The 20,567-nt window shown below is 39.2% G+C and overlaps 1 protein-coding gene and 1 long non-coding RNA gene across 14 annotated transcripts in view; one reads left to right on the top strand and one right to left on the bottom strand.

Moving 5' to 3' along the window:
* The window catches only part of PTPN13 (protein tyrosine phosphatase non-receptor type 13), a 140,194-nt gene that overhangs the window by 116,526 nt on the left and 3,101 nt on the right, over positions 1-20,567 (bottom strand). For 5 of the 6 annotated variants that reach the window (XM_072862909.1, XM_072862910.1, XM_072862911.1 and 2 more), the window contains exons 3-4: positions 14,665-14,957; positions 14,060-14,167 (exon numbers count right to left, since the gene is read on the bottom strand). The gene's annotated coding sequence lies outside the window, so the exon portion shown is untranslated. Of the gene's footprint in view, positions 1-14,059; positions 14,168-14,394; positions 14,531-14,664; positions 14,958-20,567 lie in introns of those variants that run through there. The other variant, XM_072862915.1, reaches the window with a different exon arrangement.
* Positions 14,340-20,567, top strand: part of LOC140652313 (uncharacterized) — a 41,430-nt gene continuing 35,202 nt past the window's right edge. For all 8 annotated transcript variants that reach the window (XR_012042728.1, XR_012042727.1, XR_012042726.1 and 5 more), the window contains exons 1-2: positions 14,340-14,684; positions 15,728-15,826. This is a non-coding gene — a long non-coding RNA (uncharacterized lncRNA). The remainder of the gene's footprint in view (positions 14,685-15,727; positions 15,827-20,567) is intronic.

Below are 20,567 nucleotides of genomic sequence, written 5' to 3'. Positions count from 1 at the left end.
TGGGAAAACATGCCATTTCTCTTTCACAAGAGATTCATCTACCTGTTATTGCTGCCCAGCTTCAATTCCTTACCAAGCTTATGGTTTCTGAGCCAAGAAAGTGCATGGGATTTGGAGTGCAAAAAGGACCCTCACCACAAAGAACATAAGCTTAAGTATCATTTGACAGCCACATGGAAAATCTGCAAGGGTGATTTATAGAACTCTTAACTAGACCTTCCACACAAAACAGACTGCCTGATCTATAGTAAAGATAGAGAGATAGTCCATGATATAACAGATTTGATTTAGCTTCACAGACTAGAATGGACAAAGACTTCATCTGATCATTATCTGAGCTTCATATTATCTTGGTACTTGGAGAGATTACAGGACAGAACAAGCTACAGAAGATGGCATTGCCAAAAAAAACAGGAAAAACTAGATAGCAGCACCTCCTCCCATGACACAACGCCAAGCCTGCTGTTGCCAAAAAACAGAGCTCAGAGAAGTTTTGCTTTGTCTGGATGATAAATACATTCATATTAGTAGAGTTACAGGACAAAGCACCATATTACACCCCTGGCTGCATAACAAGGACAAACTAGCAGAAACTTTTCCTCTATGGGCCTAGAAACCATGAGAGAAAAACAAGTCACAGCATCATCTTTCTTTTCTTTTAAGAACATTCCTATGAACAATAATGAGAGCTAGTCAGACTGAGGACATATGCAGATAATGCTCATGTACAAATTACACTTGCTGTATTGGAATGGAACCAAGCAGAAGGTTGTATTAACCTCTGAACCCACTGCCCTAGTGACGGATTAAGTGAAAGGAGAATAGAAGGATAGTATAACAGCACTTGAATCTTTTATTGATGCAGCTGGACCTCAGGGAATTAGACCAGTTAAAGAATGCATCAAATTTTGCTGCCTTCTCAATCAATTTGATAATTCTATGTACAGCAGCTTGACCCCATAACTCTTATTTCAAGGACACCAAAGAAAACACTAACTAGAACCACCTGAAATAAACAGAAACACCATACAAACACAAAAAAAATTTCATCCCTCCAAAATCTAAGAGCTCAAGTCTTATACAATATGGTCTGTATACAACATACCAGTTTTCATCCTTTCCATGCATGGCGAGAACTTTTAACAATCCAAATATTCTTCAAGTCCTGAATATACTATTTCAATTTTAGTCTTGCAAACTTAAAAAAATGGGTATGTTATAAAAAATATTATTTGCAATTTCAGTATATAAAGGGCATAAACTTCTAATAGAAAGTGCTGCTTTTAGGAAAAAAATTTCAAAGTTTCTGTGTGAGAAAAAAGATGGGCTGAAGCTCTTCAACTCCTATCTTTCACTGCTAAATAAACACTTTGGAAAAGAAGTGAAAGAGATTATTCATTGATATAGCACATAGAAAATTCATAAATGTAAGGCTTTAAAAAAGGACTTGGGCAGCAGTCTGAAACAGATTTCAAAACTTCAGAATGTTTTATCAATAGCTTCAAAACTTTTTCAATTTTTATATATGTTGTCTTGCTACCATGCATTTGCTATAAACTTTGCTTATAAAATACTGAATTTGAATGATAGTTTATCAAACTAGACCAGTTGTATTGGTTTACCTCAAACTGCATACACTTATCTGAGAAAGAGTAGTACTCGATATTCAGTGAGAAACATCAGAGGTTCACAACTTACGGAAATACACAATTTGATACTAATGAAAGGAGGCGAGGAGAAAAAAAACAGGGAGGGAAGGAACAAAATTTTACAATCTTGAGATTATAATCTGAAAGACAGTAGAATGTAATATCTTCTCAGTCCATAGTGGGAGGAATAATCCAAAGATTCCTCAATGCGCAGAAGCACAGAAGCCAGAACCAAGACTTCATCAGACAGTAGAGAGAGAAGAACACAAAGAAAGCATGCTTGCACAAAAGCATACACATACTGTTTCAGACAAGGAAGAAATACCCAACTTACAGACAAAGTAGCAGTTAGGGGCATCGGAAACTTTCACATAAGAAAAATAGATGAAAAAATCATTATAGATGCCAGGTCTTGCTGGCAAACCTAAGGCATCCCGTGGACCATTACTAATCAATTACAGAAGAAAAATACTTTTTCCTCAAATAATTTAGTATTTTTATGATTTGGTTACACTACTGGCCATTTTTCATCCACTTATCTAGAAGCTGAATATTACCCCAGTCATTTAGGGGGAAATAAATGCAGAGAAGCATTCATGGGCTGCATTTTCAAAGGTACAGATTTACAAATTAAAATTTTGAGTTTTGGCAAAAAAATTAACTGAAGACACCTGGCACTAACCTATCTTTTTCCTTTTATCACACTGATGAGAGGCCTCTCCAATTTTTTAGTGATCATCTTCCACAATAATCAGACTTCTGTAAAAGTGGCTGTAAGACTTCGCCCTTTATTTTTACACCAACAGTCTACAAACAGGCAATAAAAAAACCCAGTTTCTCCAACTGACAGATGGGAGGAAAAAAAGGAAGAAGGCAGCAACCCAAACTTTCCCCACCCAGAAGTCACACACAATTTACAGTTGCTCTATATCAAAGAGCTTGCTGGTCACCAATTAGAGCTTTTGTCACATAGAAAAATCTGAGTTCCACAAATTCTTTGAAAACAGTTTAAAGACGGTATACCTCGGGGTTCCAAAACTATTACAAAAAGCAATCGCACTTATTAGATGCATTTTACTTCTTGGCACAACAGTTGTGTTGTTTGGTTGTTTTTCTTTTTTTAACTGGTATTTATAGGCTATCATTGAAAATACATCATAAGCCTTGAAATGAATGTTGTCTACACAAAAAGTAAACTTATATATAAATTATTGAAGGATAGACAGGCAATAGTTTCTCTTCCACTTCTCCAAAACCACTGAAGAGAGAAGCAGAACAAACAGATTTTGCATCATCAGCAGACTTCCCAACCAGCAGTTCATATTACGGTGAAAAGTTAAATTCTGTGATCTTCAGTTCTTTAATATTCTCAAAGCAAAGGCAATGGGTGGGACAGAATCAGTGAGAATTAATGCATATATCAAAGAGTTCAGTTAATGTCAAGCACAAAAATATTTTCTATAATATTGCAAACTATATTCCACACTGTGTAAGCACCAGGGAAATTTCCACATACCACATTAAATGCAATTTGCTGATTCTACTCTGCTCTTTAATACTCACTACTGAAAGACACAAATTCCATCAGTGTCTGTCAATATCACAAAACTAATGGGTTTGCACTGAAAAATACTCTTTTTGACTATTCTATGCTTATTTCAGCATGCAAGGCCAAAGAGCACACACAGCAAAACAGCACACGTACTAGTATCAACAGAGAACAAGAATCGGATGTTGAGGCAAGCAAGAACAAAAAGAATGCCTTTTATCATTGCAGAATACCCTTCAGTTCTTAAGTAACGTATTTCTCATCTGTAAAAGAAATCAAACAACATATGTTTCCACAAGTTGTTTTTTGTTATGCTTTTCATATGATACAATTTAAAATAACAATGTTATATAAACTATTTAATTATTTCATCAAGTTGTATGTTTTCACTTTCCTTTTAAACACCAACTAATACTGCAACTGAAACCTTGTGATATCATCAAGGTGCTCCTGTCTTTTTGTCCTCTCTTCCTGAGCAACTATTTTTACTCCAGAGTTGTATGCGTGGAAATTAACTCCCTTGACTAGTTGACTATCCATCATTTAATCCCTCCTTAAGAGGTCTGAAGAACAGGGAATAAGGATTCCATGACAGAAAGGATGATAAAACAAGCAAGGAACCACAGCGTGAACCAGACAGCTCAATGTCCTGTTTACATTTCTTCAGATAGGTGGAAACTTCTCCTATCTTTCAGTTACAGCCATGACCACTGCTGATGCCTCTAATCCAGAGCACTGACCTAACTGCAACCAACAGGCTGCTGTAAGCAGACTTTCATGGAAAGCATGGCAGTTCCCAGTGTTTGGATTCCTTCAATTCCTAGGGTTCTTCTCTGAACAGCAAGCCAGCCCATGTGAACACACACAAGCTTCAAAGGCAGATCTACCCTGGTTTCAGCTGGGATAGAGTTAATTTGCTTCCTAGTAGCTGGTATAGTGCTGTGTTTTGGATTTAGGATGAGAATAATGTTGATAACACACTGATGTTTTTAGTTGTTGCTAAGCAGTGCTTATACTAGTCAAGGACTTTTCAGCTTCCCATGCTCTGCCAGGCACACAAGAAGCTGGGAGGAGACACAGCCAGGACAGCTGACCCAAACTGGCCAAAGGGCTATTCCATACCATATGACATCATGCTCAGTATATAAACTGGGGGGAGTTGGCCGGGGAGCAGCGATCGCTGCTCAGGGACAGGCTGGGCATCGGTCAGTGGGTGGTGAGCAATTGCATTGTGCATCACTTGTTTTGTACATTCTTTTATCATTATTATTATTTTCTCTTCCTCTCCTGTCCTATTAAACTGTCTTTATCTCAACCCACGGGTTTTGTTTTGTTTTGTTTTTTCCGATTCTCTCCCCCATCCCACCGGGGCAGGGGGAAGGTGAGCGAGTGGCTGTGTGGTGCTTAGTTGCTGACTGGGTTTAAACCAAAACAAGATCACAGATTTCTTATTAAGCTTTTTTTAAAAAAAGGTTAAAGAAGTTTTCCATTTGGAGGAGCTTCCTCTTTCTTTTGGTATTTAGAAGCCTAAGCAATGTTCAATACAAGAAGCACTATACTGGATCAGACTACCTCTCCCATCACCCTTCCCTGGCAATCACTAGTTTATTGAGTTCTTGAGCTAAAGGTTAGAGCTGCACAGTCAAATCTAACAGTCACTAATGGTCTCTGTTCAGTTAATTTCTCTAATCCCTTTCTGAACACATTTACACTTTATTCCACATGACATTTTGTTCCAGTAACACAGCTGTAATTAAGCAGTTCACAAAGAGTATTTTTCTTGTTTGCTGCAAAGACAGTAACCTATCTTCTCAAATTTCACTAGAGAAGAACATGCTAAGGGTCTTGAAGGATCCCGTAATGCCTCATAATCACCTGACTTTTACCAGCCACTCAGGAGAAAATGTTTGCAGCTACTGAAAATAACAGAAAACGTTTTCTTCCACCAACCTTTGCTGTGTGCACTACCACCACAGTAACTGACAAATCCAAACAATCTTCCAGCATACACAATATTTTATATTCTGAAGACAATGCATGGAAATAAAATTACAAAATTATAATAAACACCTTTTTAGGGTTTTCCTTAGTATTTTGTGACAAAACAACAAAAAGCAGGCTTAAGGTTTTCTTCCTTTACATACCATATTCCTCAAATTCACAGATGATAGAACCGTACGAGGGAGCGAGGAAAAAGGGAGAAAACTGTTCTTGCTGGAACTGTTTGCCAATAGATTAAAGCAAACGCTAGTGCTAATGTGATACAATAGCATCAAAAACTGCAGAAAACAAACGAGAAAAAAAACCCGAACAGTTAATTTTTACAATGTCTCACAATCTTTTGAAACACCAGAGTCTTGTAACAATCATCGTGAGCACACACACTTTAATTTGACATAAAGGAGCTTTGCAAAGCTATTTCAGTAATTCAGTTCTACACATTAGCCCATGTGCTTAAAGCTCCAGGCTGATTTGGCTGTTCCACACATGTGATAACCTAACTGCAAAGCCACTCAATAAATCAGTCTATATAGCTGATGAAACAAACTTTCATCACTGCCAACTAGCAAATCTTTATAATCAGATAATCTTTAAATTCTTTATTAAGGTCATTCAAGAGACTGCAATGACAGGGCACACTGAAAAATTAAGCTGTTCAAAATTTAAGGTTCTTGGGAATTAGCTTGTAACATGTACATTTGCCAGATAAATAGCATCAGAAGAAGCCTCTTTCAGGAAACATAAGTCTAATGTTTCGGGGTTTCCTCAAAAACTTACAGTGTCTATTTCTTGCAATTCTTATTAAATGGACCATTATAGCGGACTTCCCAGGCAAATTTCTGATTTTTGGAGTTTGAATAACCTTACAAATGAAAAGGAATGAGGACCAACAGTTCTAAAAAAAACTACAAAAACCCCAAGAAAACAAACAAACAAAAAAACCACACTACACATCAGATAATTATTAACCCTTGAAGGCCTTAAACATGACCACTAAGATGGGATACCCAAAAGCACTTGCAAGTTCGAAGGTCTGAAAACTCATCCCAACTTTTATCAGGGAGAAACCTCAGCTCACAGAAGCCTCCATCACCAGCACATGAGATAGGTAAGGCATTCTGGTAAGGCACATAAACATGGACTAGAGGGAACCAAAGGCACACCCTGAATGAACCCACTCTTTTTTTTCCTTCCCTTCCCCCCTCCTTCTTTTCCCCACCTTCCTTTTTTAAACTATGTGCACTGCCAAAAAATACTGTTTTTCTAACACTGTTTTCACAAGCTAGACCTTCTAGATAAAAGTCTTCCAGGTGCTATAAAGGTAAATTCTAGCTCACTTGTTAAATAATTTCTTCCTTTTTCAGATACAAGCCATTTAACATTTCACAACTGCTGTTCCCGTGAGAGAACACTTTTTCTTAATTTACAGACCTACAGATATATACTGCATTGTCTATTGTAATGTTACACATCAATAAGGATGTCAACGGTGTTTGTATTCCACTTGCATCCTCAAATTTCCAGTGAAGTTAGCAGGGAGATTCTCATTGCTCTTCAGGGTGTATCAGTTCAGATGCTAAACACCAGCATGCACAAATATCAAAGTTACTTTTACGGAAAAATATCCTTAAAATCTTAATTTTCCCTAGATTGCAACAATTTTTTTTAGTATTTCAGTGGATTCATTAGATGTGTTATCATTTTTTGCTGCTACTCCTTCTACAGATTTCTAACACTAATCAATAAGCTGACTTTCTCTGCAAGCATTTCTGAAGCTCTCCTTCAAACGGTTAAGAGGAAATTCCTTCAAGTGCAGGGCACTGGTCTAAGAATAGAGAAAAGATGACTGAAGATATACAAGAACTCTAAAAGACAGAGTCTATGAAGGCTGGACAGAATCTCTTTCCTCCTAAAAACCTATCTGAAATGATAAATCCTTTACTGAAAAGTGCAGACAGAGCCTATTGGCAAATAAATCTCTGATTAATACATGCATACAGGCAGTATTCCCTTATTTACTATAAGTCAAATTAATGTGAAGAAGTCCAATTTTGAGACTTACAGAAGATGAAAGCAAACTGGCTTCAGAAGAACAAACAAATAAAAAATGCACCTCAATCATTGAAAAATAGTTAAAACATACTAAGGCCCTTGAAAGAAATACCATAACAAAACCTCTGAAGGAGAAAACAGTATTTATGACCTGTTGAAACATACTGTTTAAGGAAGTTACGTATAGTCTTTAATTAGGCTGCTGGAGGGATAACTCTACATAAACGTAACCACACAATTGTCCAGTCAGTGCTGTATACTAGAGAGATGTCTCTCAAAGTAACATGCATGCTGTTACTCACCAACATTAAAAAGTAAAGAATAAAAGTAGCACTTGTATCACTGTATCGACCGTTTGCTTGCCTGGGATTCAGACTCCCAAGTTAATTCATTGAAGGCAAATACAGCTTTGCATTGACTTGGGAAAAGTGAGCTATTATTTCACTGATCGTAATCCTAAGCACCAAGAAGGGATTTTCCACTTACTGATTTTGCAGTAAAGATACTAAAAGGCAAAACATCTGCTCCCTTTCCCTTCTCTAACTTTTCTCTTTGCTGAAACACTAAGTTATGCTAAGAGAGAAAAGGGTAAAATCAGTAATAATATACTGTTGCACTTGATGAATTGTGATGAGAAGAAGAATCAGCAAGATTTTTTACAGTACTGATACTCTGACAAGCAAACTAAGTAGAAAATTTATATAAAGTTTAACTATCTACGTATGACATGGATAAAAATCTAAATACTTTTTTTCACACCTCTATTACTTAAAGCAATATGCGTCCAAATCTTTCATCATTTAAACCAGGCATGACTCTGCTAGGAAGCACGACTATTTCTAACAGTTTAAGTTTCAAACTCTAATTTAGCCCCCTCTTTAGTCCATTTAATCTTTTAAAATTACAATATATAGAAGCGGTTAGCAGGAAAAGTCAACAGCCCCATCAGGAAAGATGGAACACATTTAACACCAAATAAGGTTGCTTACAAGTTTGAAATTTTGTAGTTAATATTTCAACAGCAATGTCCTACAGGGTCTCTGAATACCTGCTGCGCAGCAGACACAGCTTTACGAGTCAAGTCCCATTACCTTTCCCTGGTGACCCTAAGAAACCCCTGGAACCACCAGTGCCACAGGTTTATTGGGTTTTTTTATGCCCTCCTTGTAGCCACTCATGTCTATACAAAAACCTGAAAATACATAGCCAATCTACACACACTATTGAGATGCTAAAGAAATTAATATTAAAAAGGGAAAAAATCCTCATCTGAAACATAAAATTAATCACTGGGAACCAATGCCCCTGCACAAACAGGGAGCTGCAAATGAGCGTGTCTATAACCCTTGAGATAATGAGATAAGCCATGTTCCGTCTGTACTCAGTAATAACTTAGAAAGCCTTTGTACTCAGTTCCCCAGGTTTTTTCTGTGACTGGTTTTGAGGGCCTGCCCTCTACCTGAGTACAACCCTAGCTTTTACATGAATGAAAATAAAGACAGACTACAGAATGAACATGATACTCAGAGAAACATCTCCAAGCATGCAACTTTACACTGTAAATATTATTTACATTAACAACTCTTTATGACTTTCAATGTTGATTCTGAAATAGCATTGAAGTCAACAGAGAATGCGACAATTTCTAATACACTGGCATAACTATGCTATCGCAATGAACTAGTATCATTAGTTTTATACAGCACACCGCAGCGGTGGTAAGATTCCAACATACAAGGACATCCTGGAACCTACTAGGAAGGCTACTGTCATCTGGCTGCTAGAGAACATCAGCTGCACCTACATACATATATAGATGTAGTCAAAACAGCTTTTACAGCTGTTGTGATGTTAGATATGAAACACAGGAGAATCGGGTATTTCCACTGATCTACCCAGTAAGAATCTAGCATTCATTATGATGAAAAGCACATTCTACCTTCAAAACATGATGAATTTGTATGATCTAACAGCTTTCGCCCCTCGACAAATTATAGAGCAACAAACAAAATTGGATTTCAGGGAAAGGTCTGATGGGAAAGAGCCTCTGTTTAAGTTCTCTTACTTGAGAAAGAGAGTTAAACAGGAGTGTTTCCTATTAAATTCAGCATCAATTTCAAGCCTACACTACAAATATAAATCACCTGCAACAGCATTATTCAAGAAAAGTCACCCAAGTAGCCCTTCAGCTCAAGATTTTTTTTTCTAAATAAAACAAACTTCATATATGCCACTTCTGAGGTACCTCTCTGCATAGGTGCCTGAAACCAAGTACCTACACTACATACAAATACTCAGAGAAGATGTCAACACCACATGAAAACCATTTTCAGATTCACTTGCAAAAATTTCAGCAAGGTGTATAGGATGCTCCCTCCCGTATCTCTCCCACAGATACAGACAAATGTTCTTTACTAAAACAATTTTCAAAAAACAAATAAAAGAATTATTTATCCAGAGTTGGGAGAACACCCCAGAAAACCACGTCCTTCCTCTGACAAAGTAGAAGCACACAGAAGTTTCAGAGTCTGCCAAACCTCAGAGTCTACCAAAAAAAGTGATGCATTTTTCAACAGCATCGGATTAGTTCATGAAGAGGTTTGTGTTCAATTCCAAACTTGTGCACTTAAATTTTCATCATTTTTAGGTCAGACAATTCTTCTCCCTCTGCTTTACTTCTGGCTGGGAGAAGTAAATGGGAGATAAAGCTCCCCTCTCTTTTCCAAGCATCCCATCTCATCTAATTTAACAACAGACTGTTTGAAGTGGGAATAATGAGCTGACACAACACCTAGTCCTATATCTGACATTACCCTATCATCTACAAATCCTTAATAACACTCAATGTCCTGCAAAACTACAGTATTCCCTATAAATACCAGCAATCAAAAATCAGCAGTTTTAATACTCGGTCTCCTTTAATTCTTGACATATTACTTACGGACATTTCTGTGGCATATTAAATTTACACATAAAAGATAAAGAACAACAGATGAAACCCTGAGAACAAAGACTTCTCACCTCTGTTATTCTTCCTACAGAGTTTCACAAGCTAACTGGAGCAGATCTCTATCCTGGCAATTGGATTTCAAATTCACAAGGCATATCATTGTCCCAAGGCAGCCTACTCAATTAATTGCCTTTTATGAAAGCATTTTAATAGATAATGATGCACAAAGAATATGTCTAGTTGCTCACCAGGTATTTAACTGGCAAAGGAGAAAGAGAAGCCCGGACAAAATAAAAACGGCACCAAAGAGTTTTATTCTGCCCTTCCCATCTGTAAATGCCAGCTTCCTTCTCTACACTTCAGGAGGAGGTGGGGCTGGGAAACACTTCTTTGAGAAGTTCCACCCTTCTTTACAGATGCACAGATTTCATTAATAGTTAACTGGCGACATACAACATTAACTTACTCTAGTATTCATAGCTTTCCATCCACACTTGTCCCATGGTAAGCAACAGCTTACAAATATTTTCTGCACCGTGACACACTACCCAAGGCTTGCTTTTCAGTCTCTGTCTCACTGACTAGCTCATTTTAAAACAGTAACATTCCAGCCAGTTTTCCTGTAAGCAGAGAAAAAAAAAAAGGGTGACTGACAGAGCATTGCCCTGCTAACCAACATTCCCTCTCAAATGACCAAAATGCCAGATCAATACTTACACCTTCTTAGGTTTAACAGACTCCTGGTGAAATCACTTTGAGTTTTACCAATATCATCAATGGACTAAAGGTTCTAGGCTTGTCACGTGAGTAAACTGGAAAGCTCTTCCAAAGAAAATCATTCCGCTTAAAGAGTTGACCTTACTCTTGTTCAAGTTAATAAGTCTTGACAGGTTCTCTGGAACAACCACTAGAGAGACTCTTGAGTGTAAGGTCTCCTTAACTGCAAAGGACTTTGAACAAGAGGATGCCTATATTAACCAGGCCCTCTGGGCCATATTGTCATGTATTTCAACATATAAATATTTGAAGCCATTTAATGTACAGTAGTATTCAGAGACTTCAGTGATAAAGAGGAGCTTTGTCCTAGTGTCCTGACTAGCACTTGAACAATAAAATCCATTTAAGAGTCTGCCCAGTCTCATTTTATCTGTCTAATTACTTACCTCTCTTGCAGGAATAGCATGCTATTAAGGTTTGCTGATTAAGATTTTAAAGCACTTTGAAGATTTATTGTACTATACAACTGCTAATTATTATTGTCCATATCTGCATTCGGTTGGGAGGAAAATAGCTATGTGCCAAATAATTTCTGTTCTGCATCTAAAAGTGAAAATATTTGCTTTGCTGTGCTCTTTAAAAAGTAAACAGATAAAAGACTGCATTTCAACTTGTAGTCCTTCACTGTGATACTTACTCTATAAGAATGACACGGCTGAAAAAATCCCACCATAAAGGAAAAAAAGCAAAGAAACAACACCTTCCTTCCCACTAGAACAGGAAAACGCCACATTTGTGCCTTGGTAACTTCCCACCTGCAGGAATGCAATCTCCTCCCTTTCCTAGGCTTCTTCACTGCTTCCCTTTGAGGCATCCAAAATGACAATGCTATGCACAAGTTATCACAGACTCAAGATGATCAGTTACAGTGGTTATTTACCACTCATCCATATCACAGCCCATTTTTACTTTCAAAGGCCTGTGAAGCTGTGAATAGACTACTGGATCCCATCCACTCCATACACTTTGTTATCCTCGTGAAAATGTGCTGTGCACTCACTTATCCCTTAACATTCAGCCCATCCTTCTCCCACAGATACTTCCTTGTTTCATGCGTGCTTTTCCATCCACTCAAGTGTCCTTGAGTCTGTGGCTTCCATAGCCTCCAACTCCACTCAACAACAATCTCAGAATGAAGAGATTCTTTTTTAATTAAGCTGTTATAATGCACCCTGTGATACAGCCTGTCTCCTTGTACATCTGGTATATTCAAAAGTATTTACTTTTACTGCCCCTTTAACTTAAAACAAAATATCACACTCCGAATAGAAAAAAAAAAAAAATCAATACAAATCCCCTTATCTACAGGAGGTTCAATTTCTTTATCATGCAATAGCAAAAGAAAAAAAAAAAGTCCCATTATGGGAGGAATATACACTATGTGCTTTTCCAGTCATCAGACAGGACTGTTACGTTAAAAATGAGTAATAAAACACCTTAAAAAGTTAGATTGTAGGTTTTTCTATGTCTTGCTGTCATTCTTTTATTTCCTTAAGTTACTGCTTACATTTAAAAACTGTTTATGGAAAGACATGCTTGTTGGCAGATAAAAAAGACACTCCAGATGAAATACATCTGCCAAACGTGAAAGCTGAACAGATAGGTACGTCTGATAGCACTAGGAGTGGTAGCAAATTCTGTTGTAACTGCACTACCAAAAGATTCTAAGACTAGATTTACTCTTTCCTCATCGGTATTTCTTGCACAAGAACCAAACTATTTAAGTTGTTTTCCTACTTGTATCTGTATCCTTGTTGATTCTAACTCTTGCAGAAATGTCTTTAAAACATATTTCTAGTCATCCAAAGACAGACTTGCACAGGCAGAGTATCAGTCGGAGGCCTGATGCATAATTTGAACACAGAAAGCAGTCCTGCTCTGGAATAGTTACTTTAGGTATTGAATGTCATCACTTCACTACCCTGAGCCCAAATGAAAGACCTGGGAGTCAAGACACCTAGGAACGTATGTATTCAATGACAGCTTTCTCACATGAGGTTTAGCCCACAGGAGAAAGTCTGTGTATTCTGACCCAGTTTCACTGTACAGTTTCATAAAACGTGTTCTCTTCCCACTGAAAAGGCTTCATGAACTGATCACGGTTACTGCCCCAGCTAGTTCCACATGCAAAGACTTTCACATTCCCTTCTCCAAAACTCACACCTTAATAAGATGGCTAGACACAGATTACCTGCAACCAACCTTACAGTTTTCATGTCCTATATTTACTTCTGATCCCACCTACAAAACCAAACCGGTTCCCAAATGTTTCCCCAATAAACACGAGGGGTACAGAACAGCTCCTGGCTGTTCCCTATGAAGTCACTGCCTTTGTTGTTTTAAACTTGCAATTTAAAGAGAATGACACAATCTAGAATACAAGAGAGATTATCCTGCGGTCTGCGGAGGTGTCGATTGCTAGGAGATAAAAAGCCAATGAAACCTACGCTATTTCTCATCACTGGCCAACAGATTTCTACTTCATTTCTGTTCCTCCAAAAACGTTAATAAGGCAAAAAGTTTCCCCCTGTTAAGAAGTTCAGGGGGTTGCTTTGTTTGGTTCGCATAAGCAAAAACGAGCTCTTTCCCTCCGGCGGACGCAAACCTCCACGCGTGTACTCCTGTTCCTCAAAGCCCAGTTCAACCCCAAAGGCGACCCGGGCAGGAAGTCCAGGGGGAGAACCAACACCACCCCCGCGCTTTGTGCGGCCTTTCTTTCCCTCCTCCCACACTCCGCGGCGCTACGCTGCCAAGGCTGCCACCCTGCGCTAGCACCGTACAGGCGCGGGCCCGGTACTTCACCCTGCCCGCACACCTCCGCGGGGCCCGAAACCCGCAGCGGCCCGCCGCCCTCCCTCCCCTGCACAGCCTGCTCCCTCGCCGCGGGAGCTGCCGCTCACCTCGCGCCACCGACACTCCCGCCACGCTGCAAGAAGCGAAGCTGCCCCGCAACAGAGGGGGCACGCGATTAAACGGCCACCAACGGTCGTCCGTCCGCGAGACTCCCTCCCCACAGCTCCCCCGCCCCAACGGCCACGCACCACGCGCAGGGACAAGCGGCCGGGGGAGCCGCGGACCTACCGGCCGGTCTAGAGACGCCCTTCGCGCATGCAGGACGGTGATGGAGCCTAGGAGCCCAGAGCTTCACCCTCCCCCGCAGCAGCGTTCGCGTAAGGTTGTGGTCGGCGCCTGTAAGGGAGCGTGGGGAGGGAGTCAGAGCGGACCGGCATCTCCTCCCGCGCCGGTCGCCAGCCCCGGCGCCTCTCTCCCGCACGGCGCGGAGAGGGCGGGAGCGGCGGCGCTCCCCGCCCCGTGGCTCCCTCCCTCCTTCCTTCCTTCCTTCCCTCCTCCTGTGCACGGCCAGCCCGCCACCAGCAGCCGCCCCTCCGACCCGGCTAGCGGGCTTGGATACCTACCGCGGCCGCCCGGCCCCGCCGGCCCGGCCCTCCCGCTGCCCGCTCCCCGCTCCGCTCCACGCCGCTCCGCCAGCCGCTGCCCCCTCACAGCAGCCACCAGCGCGGGGAGGCGGCCGCGCAGCCGCCCTCCGCCCCCGACAGCCGCTCCCTCCCTCGCGCCCGCGAGGCCCCGGGGAAGCTGCTGACACAGGCCCGGCCCCGCCCTCTCCCTCAGCGCCCGGCCCGGCCCGGCCCGGCCCGGCCGCGGCCCCGGCCCCTTCCCGCCGTCACCGTCCGGCCGGAGCTCGAAGGTAACTTGGGAACTGACTTTCTTGGCGGTAAACTATTGCGCTGATAACGGCAACGTGTTCTGGGCCCCAAAGGCAGTTTTTTTCGGGGATGATCTTACTTCTGGCTGCTTCCAGTCCTTGGCGCTTAAACTGGCAGTCTTGGTTCTCTATTAAAGGAATCCCGTGTCCTTTCGTACAGTCACCCGTCCCTGAGAGCGCTGAAGGGATGGGGAAGCCAGGACGGGAGCCATCCATGAACAAACGTTTCATTTCCCATCACTAGCCAAACCGTTGCTGCGTTGTTCGGGGGGGAAAAAAAGGAAAAAAAAGTTGCACAAAGCAAACTTATACAAGCAAAAGCCTTAATGGCAAGGTTTTCAAATATGGCCGATTGGTTTTAGCCTGTCAGACAAATTGTGGTGAGGAAAAGGTCTACTTGGCTAGGTAAAAAGTTTTTTTAAAATAAGGCTTCTTTCTCCACTTTGAATGTGAGACCACTGTGGGGACCCACTGGCCACTTCAGCCATGGGGTTGGAACTTCTCTGGTGGGTTCCTCGGGAGTTTCTGCACGAGCTCCCTCCTTTGTAGAGACAGACTGTAAAAGGAAATAGTCACAGAGTAGGAAAAGTACTTTTAGTTGCAAAGAATAGTGTCACTACAGATGTGGCCCCAAATTCAGGCTATGTGAAAATGAACTTTTTTCAGAATGATAGTCTAGAGGAATAATTTCTATTTAAAACAAACAAACAAACCAACCATACATTTTTGTGGAAACAGTTGCTTTAAAATAAATAAAAAATGTTTGGCTGTAACTGTTTCATAACTAAATACCAATTCCTTTGTACTAACTAAAGTATTAAGGACTCAACATGAAAGTGAGTCTGCCATAAGTAGTAGTGTCAGTGACTTTGTGTAAGTCATAACAAAAGTAAAGATAAGTAGTAGAACTAATTAACGTTTTAAGAGGCTACAGTAATCTGAGATGTTGTTATTTACGTAATTTAAATATTATTTTCTTGTAATACAAGTTCCTTAAGTTGATAACTATCTACTTACGTTTTAAGGTGAACTGAATATATTGGTATCCACATCCAACAAGAGCTCATTTTGCTCTCTGTACATTTATACATTCCATGGCAAATGCCCACGTCCTCTTTCTACAGGTTAGTGTCTTACTTAAATAATTTTTTTCATGGATGTTGATGATCTGTAGTAGGTTTTATCCTAAAACTCTGCTTCCATGCCTCAGGTCAATTTATAGTTGCTATAACCCATGTTATTATATATTCTGTCTTTTTTACTGTATTTGAAGATGGGGCACAGAAAGAACTCTTTGTAGGAAAATGCTTTTTTGCAAGGATACATTATTAATTCAAGTAAACAGAATGAGTAAAATGGGACTTAAAGATGTGTTAAAACCCAACCTACGTAATAAGGCAATTCTTCTTGTACTAGAATATGCTTCTGAATATAGAAGTCTCCTCCCCAAAAAGTCCCCTCTCTTAAAAAACTGCAAATTATTTTGTAATTTACTTTCCTCTAAAGCAGATTTAGCTCCTTGTTCTTCATTCTACTAATGAGCATCTGTTTGGGACAGCATTTTCCTTAGCCTTGTAAATGTATGTGAATGCCTTAACAATTACCTCATTAGACTATTTGATTTTTTTTTTTTTAAATTAAACATCTTCAACAAGGAAACTTGGAGCCGAGGATCAATGAAAAATATAATTTCCATCTTCACCTACTGTGCATTTTACAGGGATGCAAATACATGGAAAACATTGTCATAACTTTAGAAACTTCTTACATCACTGACTAAAAGAAAGACATAACACGTTGTGCACAAAGACTGATGACTTAGACTGCCTCCACTGTGGAAAAATGAAATGGCTTTTGTCAGTGTGGTACTTCTGCCATTTGTCGTGAACACAACATACATTTACTGCAAAGACTGACATGCCAGTACTTAACTTAATAGATTCTAAGCGTGAGTTTTTCCTTAGCTGTTCAGAGGATGTTTCCATGCTAACCAGACTTACAAACTTTAAATTTTCCTCTGCAGAGAGTGTCTGGCAAATAAATATACTCCAATTACTCCACCATCAAAATTTTGCATCATTTACTTGTAGCTTTTGCTTAGTGTAGTGTAGTGCAGCTTTGCTTAGGAAAAAAAAAAAAAGCCAAATTACATTATCTACTGTTCTTGTTGAAACTTCCTTAATAAACAGGTGTGCCTCTATCTGTGTCTAAACTGGGGGATTCAAGAGCACCTCCAAGTTCCTGGTTTGCAATGCATGTCTGGCCACACCTTGACTGCGTATTAGGACAAAACCTGTACATAAACTAGAACCCTCCCTTAATCTCATGCTTATGGGTAACTGAGGAGTCAAAAATTGTGTGGCACACTGCAGTGTACATGTAAAGGTCAGTTTAGAGGAAGACTAAGTCTGACTTAGTCTTTGTGACACTTTGCGACTAAGGAAAACCATTAAAAAAAAAGAAAAAAGCCCAACATAACTGCATCTTAGGGCAATTCACACACAAGTTCTTGGCTTGCAAAGCACCTTCTTTTTGAGTTAGACTGTATTAGGGTATTAGGTGTTGTACTTATATTATCTAAAAGATCCTAAGGAAATGACATGAGTTGCTTAGAAAGAAGCAGGAAAGAGAAATAGCTACCACAAAGATTTAATCTCTGAGAAAGATTAAGACTTAGTACAGTGACTGTCAGGGATTTTCAAAAGCGACAATTAATTTTGGGCATCTCCCAGTTTTGGTGCCCAAACACGGACCTTATTTTCAAAAAGTACACAATAAGTGGTGTCTGAAGTTTGGCAGTTTGATTCACAAATCCCTTTAGAACTATTAGCCATTTTATGTTATTTGGCTAAATGACAATCAAGGGACAGAGAGAACACTGCCTACAAACATTTGATGAGGCTGAATGCCAGTGAGAGGAAGTAAGTATTTTTGGTCCCCATCTGCAATGAAATCCATCTGGTAGGCTAATGCCAGTGAAGGTTTAAAGTGTGCTTGTTGGCCCTATATTGGTACAGTTGCAGAAAAGAGGCCTGAAACATATTTGGGAGTATAGTTATATATGTACCATGTAAAAAAGAAAAAAATTAGATATTTTAGTAGGAAAATATTTCCTTCACTAAGACTTACAGCTCTTGAGAATAATCTTCAATAAAATCTAATTTACAGAGGCTAATTAGCCTTATATACCTAAAACCAGACTGGTTCAAATAGTAGTAAATATAGAGTAGAGAACAATCTTGCCCAGACAGAAACTACTTGTTCAAACAGGTCCTTTCTGCATTTAACTTTGGAGTCTATCTTAATGAAGGTTTTGTTTGGGAGTATTACAGTCAAGAATTAAATCAGAGCAGCGGAAAAGAGACATTAAAAAGTATAGCTAGAGTAGCAGAAAAGGCGTTGTTTTTATTTGAGATTTGAAATGAGATGAAGGGTCACTGAGGCTGAGAAATACACAAAGACTGTCCCAGACTACAGCCTGTTTTGAAGAAAAGGCTCTCACATCAACAGTAGCTAGATTGTGTGGAGGGACAGACCAAAGTCTAGACAAGTTGCAGGGGAGCATAGGGGGCAGGGGCACAGGCACGGAGAAAGGATAATTTTTTCCAAAATTGTAGTGTTTCTATAATTCCATAATTGATGACTCTCAGCTGACCAAATTTTAAAGGCTAGGCAGACAATTCAGATTTTGAATATTCCTTTGTTGTAGCTTTCTGACATCTAAAAGCATTGTGTTTATCTTCAATGAATTCGTTGCTCTACTACTGCAACACAACTTAGCATCATCCTGTGTGCAAGTGCTAGTATGACTTTTGCTGAACACTGTAAGAGCTTCATAGTTCCCTTAAATGGAGAAGGCTCTGACTTGCACAAATGCCAGCTTTATATTCTGCAGTCATCTTCAGTACTCACATGTCAACAAGAAATTCTGCTTATCTATTGGTAAATTCTATAATTTGGGCGTCATCCTTTATTTCTGTTTTTAATGTCATGCAATGCAAGTTGCACGATGACAGTTTCAATAAGCGAATGTCTGCAGGCAAACACTCTAACATGTAGATCCAGCATTTACAGCTCGTGCACTGTTTTATTACTCTTACAGAGCTGTTGAAATTCCTAAGGCTACTCACATAAATTTTTCTGCTTAATCAAATCTCACTTTTCTAAGGTGATAGAAATGACTGGAAACTAAGGCTTTTATACTAATCCTTAAGGATTGCACAGTTTTGCTATTTTTGACTAGTGAATATGTGCATATTCAGATGCATGATCTTAAACCTAACTGGAAGGGATGGGAACTGAATATATTAATTGCAGTACTTTTCATTAGAAGGTAGCAAAAACAGTAAAAGAAATACAAACCAAGTTAACATAACCCAACTTTTTTACCATTGATTCTCTTTGTTGACATCTAAGACAATTTTTTGCAGTTTCTGTCATTGATAACATTCACTTGGGGACACTGGTTCTAGCAACAGTGTAACAAACTGTCTGGTCCTGGAAATTGTGCTTAGTATTTTCTCTATGCTTTTTATATTCCCAGTGTCATCTTTTCAGGCACAAAACCCGGGTCATTGCATTTTTTGGTAGCAGCAAAGCATACATAAAGAGATGGCTGACATTACAGGTGATGAAATACCTCGGTAAAGATTAAAATATCCATGGATGAAGAGATAATGATAAGAGACACTGATGCAAACATGTCTGTCAGATCATTAAATGCTTTGAAACAACCAGCAAAAAAAAGGCTGAAGATAGACTCCAGGGAAACAGAGTGAGAGAATCACAGAATTAAAGAAGTAGAATCCCTGTAAAAACTCCTAAAAGAACTATCGAAGAGTCAAAAGAAAACAAAAATAAGAAAATACATCTAATGCCTTAGAAATACTCTACTCCTTTTAATGGTGCTAGAATTTATTTCCATACTCGCCAAAATCACTTCTATGTGTCTGTAAATCTCTTAAGGGTATCATTCTCTACAAGAGTTCCACCAGAGTAAATCCAGAGTAATTACATTGAAATCTGCGGAATTACTCCAGATTTACATTGATGTTACAGTGACTGTAATCTGACTCTACAGGGGACAATTATTATTTCCTTTACTTACTCCATAAACTACTGTAATTTACATTTCTACTCACATTTGCCATAAAAAGCTGTGAATTCATTTGACCAAAAAGCTGCTTTGTTCCTAAGAAATGCCTCTCTGTTCTTATGTAAGAATAAGGATTATTTTTATTTTTTTTTTAAGTTGTACAAAACTGAACTTTTAAAAAGCTATGTGCTGCCATATCTGATTATAGTTTTTTACCTAATCAAACAAAACATTTTGTCAAACTAAAGGGACTGAGTTCCGCCCCAGAAGTTACAACCTTTTCACGCAGTTATGCCTACTGAAGTGGGTTACTTTTAATTTTACTGGAATAACTGTACATGCATGTGCATTTGTGCAGGCATTTTTTCAGGACTTTACCTTGCTGTCTTAATTGCTTACTATCACTAAGCTTTCATGGTAATGTTACTTTTTTTGTAATTCATTACCAATTAGTTTTGCTCTCATGGGTTTTAAATCAAGTGTCTTTAAAGAAAAAGACAGACACTTCCTTTTGAAGAAGAGAACTCCTCACACAGAGTAAGCGACATCCCTCTATTCTGGTAAATTTTATCTTCAGTAATACATATGTCAGCCACTCTAGCTGACTTCTGGGAGAATTGCATGTGAACATCTGTAGAAGTTTCACATTTACTTTGGTGATTAAAAGAATTATATTGATTAATATAATTATATAACAATTTTTGGACACTTCTTTCCTACTTCTATTTAGCTGTGTCACATTGCTTCTCCTAATAATGTTTTACTGCTTT

The sequence above is a fragment of the Ciconia boyciana genome, chromosome 5, assembly GCF_034638445.1.
Source record: "Ciconia boyciana chromosome 5, ASM3463844v1, whole genome shotgun sequence".
NCBI classification, from domain to species: Eukaryota; Metazoa; Chordata; class Aves; order Ciconiiformes; family Ciconiidae; genus Ciconia; species Ciconia boyciana.
Note: the sequence above shows the minus strand (reverse complement) of the source record. Positions and strands in the feature narration are given on the sequence as shown.